We start from the raw sequence: 6,000 nt of genomic DNA on the forward strand, positions 1-6,000 counted from the left end.
AATTCAAGCTCCTGCCCTTGGATTTATAGGGTTTTGCTGCCATATAGGTTTCAGTGATCTGGGTATGAGGAAACAAAATAGGAGCAACTAAGGTTTGTGTAAGAGTGTTGAAAAAATTAACTGAGGGTGGAATTATCTCTAGATTGCCACTTCATGATTATACAGATTGAGGCAAACATTGAAAAGGAAATAAATATCTTACTTTAACCATAATACTTAATCAGTGGTACATTTGTGAATTTGTAAAGTGATATTTAGTTGAAATCACTTGTGAGAATGAAAAGCTCTGTGACTGTGGAAACTCCTACTTTCTCTTGGACTATTGATGGGCAGCAGTAATTTTATTACATATTTTAGATGTTCTGAAGTCCTTAGGCTTTCCTGTTTAATTGTAGGGGTATGAAGTTGCCAAAGGGACAGGTTTTGAAATTTCTGTTTCCTGGAGATAAAGCGGTTAAGGAACCAAAGATGGAGGGTTTGAGTAAATGATGCAAACAGCCACAGAACAATTGTTTCCAATACCAATGGGTATTTCACACAAAATGTGAGAGATGCGTGTCTTCCCGGGCGTGACTAATGCGGAGGGACAGGTATTTCCATCATTGTGGACATTTTCCATATTATTGCTTTAAGAAGGAGCAATCTCAAAGGGTGAGAACACTAAACAATTTGGTTTCAAAATGCAAGCAATAGACCAATACGTATCTGTGAGGAAAAATTTGCAAATAAAGACGTGGAAAGATGTAGAGCAGAAATATAACCTTTAAAGCATGAATAAACACATACAACGTATAACGTTAGAGCTGTAGTGTCTCTTTAGTACAGGGGGCATTTAGGAGAAATTAACATTACATTGGAACTACTTCCTAAAATTCACGTTTATGCATTTTGATGAAAATAGAAAATGATATTCATTTTATGACTTTTTATTTCTTTGACATAAGATGATCCTTTCGCTTACCAACTATGTCACCTTGGGCATGTCCTTTGACCTTTCCAGATCTTGGTTTTCTCATCTATGAAGAGAGGTGAATTTAATAATGATAAACACATTTCTTCCTTAGAAATAGACTTTACAAGATTTGTAAAAATACCAAATAGTAAATAACGAAAAGTTTAAAATGAAAGTGTTCCTTTCTGAACATGTTGCAGCAGAATCTCAGCTCTCTGAGACCCTCTGGGGGAGAGTTTAGAAGAACGGACCCCAGCCTTTTGATAAAGACTAATTACACATACACAAATTTTTTTTTTAGGAATGTCATCTTAGAAGAAAGCAAGCAAAGAAAGGATAAGAATACAGCTTGAGGGAAGAAGATATCATTTTAATAGTTAGTACCCAATAGGCACTATGAAAGAGTTCAAGCATCAAAGTCCAGAAGAATGACATCCTAATGCAGTAAAAGAGTTTGCAGTTTTGATCTTGAAATTATGGTCTGTAACCTTTGATAAAGTATGCAAAAGGGAAGCAATGGCTACTAGCAGAGCCTGGAGGACACTTCATTTTTCAGAAAGAGGGAAAAAGATGGGTCCTAGAAACTACAAATTGGATTTGTGCTATTGTGTCCCCAGAAAAATGATAGTTCAGGTTGTCAAAGTGCAGTTAGTCATGCATTCTGGAAGGGGAAGAGAAGACCCCTAGGAACTAGACTGGATTCAGGAAAAACAGACCCTCCCATGTTCTCATTTCCTTTTGTGATATTAGACTGAGTATCGAGGACATAATCTATCTGGAACTCACAGAGACATTTCAAAAATTTCTCATTAGCAACCCAATCTGGGCTGAGTGATGCCATGGTATCTGGAGGCAGTCTGCCTTTTGAGTAAGGACAGGAGCTTGGGACTGGGAAGATGTGTGTGAATTCCAGATCTGCCACTTACTCTCTTGGATGTTAGGAAAATTACTTAATCTCCCCGAGTCTCAATTTCCTCATTTGAATCATTTGAAACATAGTTCCATATATGAGACATATTCATTATATGAAACAAGTACATAGCAATAACCATTGCATGGGGTGATCCTGATGATTAAATAAGGTCTTACATATAAAATGCTTGTCATGGCCTCCAGCATAAGGAAACCACCCAGTATTTTGCATGTACTGTTACCATCACAGATTCGCAGCTATTTGAATAATTTTCTCCCAAAGAGATTGATTGATTAATGAAAACCAACTTGAGGCAATCAATTTAATAGTTGGCCGTGAGACTTTGCCTTTAGTTTTACTCTTTCTAATATCTTTTAGAAAATTGGTGACTCAGAAACATTGGGGAGAATAATCGGTGTGTTGATTAACAGGATGAGGTTTCAAAGATATTTTGACAAGCTAATACTCTGGAACAAATACCAAAAGCTATAATTTAACAAAGATAAAAGTAACCAAAACATAAGTGTGATGGGGAGGACCAGAGACTGACAGAGGAAGACGTAAAAATACCTTCAGTTTTCCGCCGCTCAGGGTCCTCCTGGTTTTTGGAGCATCGTGACCATGACAGCATCATACCCAGAACCTTATTGAGCCTGAAAACACAGTGAGCGAGTGAAATCTAAGGTTGCATTAGTAAAGACATGTGTTCAGGCCCAGAGAAGTTGCAATCCCACAATCCCTAGGCTGGTCAACCTGCATTTCAGGCGTTGTGTCCAATCGGGGTGGCCTGCTTTAAGACTGTCTTTGATAAACTAAAAATTCTTGAAAAGAAAGCAACCAGATTAAAGAAAGTCCTGGAAGCCATGTCAAGGGAGAAAGAGTTGAGAAAACTGGAATAGTCATCCTAGAACAGAGGAAAGTTAGGAATGTGAACTCCATCTTCCAGTGTTTGGGGTTGGTCTTGGGGAAAACGGAGTAGACTGATGAAAAAGTCGGCATTTGTCTTGTTCACTGCTATATTGCCAGCATATAACAAAGTGGCTGGCCCACATGTGCTAAAAATATTTTAGGTGAAATAAGTCTCTTTCCCTATAAAGATACAGGGTAAAGATCAAGAGAGAGATGTTACCAGGAGGCTGACTTAACTCAGTGTGAGAAAAAAAATTTTCTAAAAATTTGAAGTACTGGACCAGGTAGCTTTGATTGTGGTGAACTGCCAGTCCCTGCAGGTTGCAAGCAGAGCCTGGATGCCCTCTGTCAGGGATGGGGTAACACCAGGTGGGAGGTCCTCTACAAAGCCACGATATCGTGCTTCGGTTCCACATGCTCAGCTTGATATCACATTGCGAGTTTAGCAGATTAATCATGGTAAAGGACTGGCGTTGAGAGATATATGTGGAAGATTCCATTATTTCTGCATCTGTATAAGTACTATCTGACTGCGGAGTTGTACACATTTACTGAGCCCATTTTTCCGTGTAATGCGTGTGTTATCTGATTTCTACTAGTAGAAATAACATCACAGTAATTATACTCAACAGCCTTATTGGTCTGTCAGTCTCATTGTTTTGCTTCTGTCGTTATCATTTTTTTCCATATTTAATAGGATTTCTGTCGGTGGCTTTATAGAATGCAAAAAAGGAAATTTATTTAGGGTATGGATGAAGGCCTTTTAGACTTTCATTTGCAATCATTTTTGAGGGACATTTGTTTGATCCGTAAAAGAAATAAATCCTTTCCTGAAGATTTATCTGATCAATGATCACACTCAAAGGCAGACTATTTAAGCAAGTTTCAAAAATCATCAAGCTATTAGTGCTTTTTGCTCTACACAACGAACTGGAACTTTTATTTCTGGGTTCTTTTGTATAAACAAATCTTTTTGCTCTGTGCACTACGGTAATACTGTGCCATTTGAACTCGCAGAGAGGTGTATTAAATAAATAAATAATTTTCAAACAACAACAAAAATCTTTAGGCCATTTAATAAGTACACAACTAAAAGAAAAGCAGTCCTTTCCAAATCTTTCCTTAGTTGCAGAAGAATGTGAAAATTCTTTATAAAAGTTTCACTGTTATTTATAAAGAATTTAGGAAGTATGTTCTTTTCCTGCTGTATTGTAAACTATTTTGAACTTCACCATCATGACCTGAAAAAAGAGTGGAGAAATACTTTAAGACCCAACTAAGCATGGACAGTCAGATTTTAATCCAGTCTCTCACCGATTTCCTTTAGAACGTTGGTCAAGACATGAAATACAGAGTTTTCAGCATGAAAATGATCTGAAAGCTCCCAGGGAATTGAAACAGGAATTTGAGTGAGGTCGGATTTGCACTTTCTGAAACTATCTGCTGCTTTTGGGTGCCTATTCTTTCACTAAATATTTATTAAATACCTATTTTTTTGGCAATGCATCACACAGATATGAAGATAAATCAGAAAAGGAAATTGGTCGGAAAGATTTTACTGTCTTAGAACAGGAAATGGAAACTTATAGGATGAGAAGAGTTTGTGATCTTGACTAGGAAACTATATTAAGTGCTATTTTAGTCTCTAATTTAAAACCTTAAGGAACTTATCACATTCTATCTAGGGTTTAGATGCCCTAGTTCTGACAAATTTTTTTTTTTTTTTGCTTACAAATTTCATTTTAGTTTAAATAAAAACCATAATTAGGGGCTGGCCCCGTGGCCGAGTGGTTAAGTCTGTGCGCTCCGCTGCAGGCGGCCCAGTGTTTCGTTGGTTCGAATCCTGGGCACGGACATGGCACTGCTCATCAAACCACGCTGAGGCAGCATCCCACATGCTACAACTAGAAGGACCCACAACGAAGAATATACAACTATGTACTGGGGGGCTTTGGGGAGAAAAAGGAAAAAAATAATCTTTAAAAAAAAAAGCACTATATTTAAAAAAAAAAACCATAATTAGTGCTTAGTAAATATCATGCACATGTGTGTGGGGGAGGGCCTCTTTGTTCTCTATCAGGCTCTAAGATCTCAGACTCTTAATTTCTTAACAGGAGAAATGGTTCCATGTTCTGCCAGTGGTGACTGTGTCCCATCAAGTCTCACCCTGAGCATTCCCAGGTCTTGATTTATGCACTCACTGAGGGGAGTGCCTATCTTCAGGGCCACACCTCTTATCACCTTTGCTGCTTTTGGCCCGTGGCCCCAGGAAAGCAAAGAGTACTGCATTGTGAAGTGATGAGGAAGGAGGTCTCTTCCAGGATTCCAATGTACTGTCTGGCCTTGGCTGGTCTCTCTACCTCCCTGGGTCTCAGAATCCAGGAGTGGGATTCTGTGACTGTGTGCCTGTGTTGAATGACGGCTCTTCTAAGCTCTCCTTCCGTGTAAATACAGCTCAAGGAGGGAGCTGGATCAGGCAGCAACTAGTCAGTCACCTGGAGATGCTAGAAAGGCTCTGTCCCAGGACTTACAGCTTTACCTGGCAGAAGCTTTTCTGATTTCACAAATCTGTAACGCGTCTGACCGTGATTTGTTCTTAACCTCGTATCTTGGGGAAGTGGCTCTTTTTTATCAGTGAGCTTGATGTTATTTTTGCAAATGCTTTTCATTTCAGTTCTAGTTATTGAGACAGTTCTAGAAAATGAGGAACACAATTTTAGAGAATGTGATGATGTTGGCTACAAAGTGACATTTTACCCAAGTGACTCAAAAGACAAAAATGAGTTTGGCTACAAAGAGAGACCAGAGGCTAGGGCCTTCCAAGTCATATTAGATCTGGGGGGAGTGCAGCATACCAGCTCTGGCCTTTTGAAATCAGAGTGTCTCAAAAGTTTTCTCCAAACATTATTTGGTGAGTTAAACTATTGTTTCTAGCTAATATTTTTTTTTCCCTCAGTAGAGGAAGGGAGCCATTACTTTTGGAATGATTATTATCTTAATAAATTCTAGTGCCACCAACCTACATTTGAGAATCAATGCAGGTGTTCCTATGTGAAATGGTCCCATTACAGAAATGTTAATTAAATTGGCAATTGTGGATTTAACTGGGCAGAAAGACTCCAAGGATAACTGTCATTAATTCTGCCCTTTACACTTATTTTCTTTAGATGGATTAGATTCTACCTATTTTGACAACTAACAATGATGCTTTAATTTCTATTATGAG

The sequence above is a fragment of the Equus asinus genome, chromosome 8 (genome assembly GCF_041296235.1).
Source record: "Equus asinus isolate D_3611 breed Donkey chromosome 8, EquAss-T2T_v2, whole genome shotgun sequence".
Classification (NCBI taxonomy): Eukaryota; Metazoa; Chordata; class Mammalia; order Perissodactyla; family Equidae; genus Equus; species Equus asinus.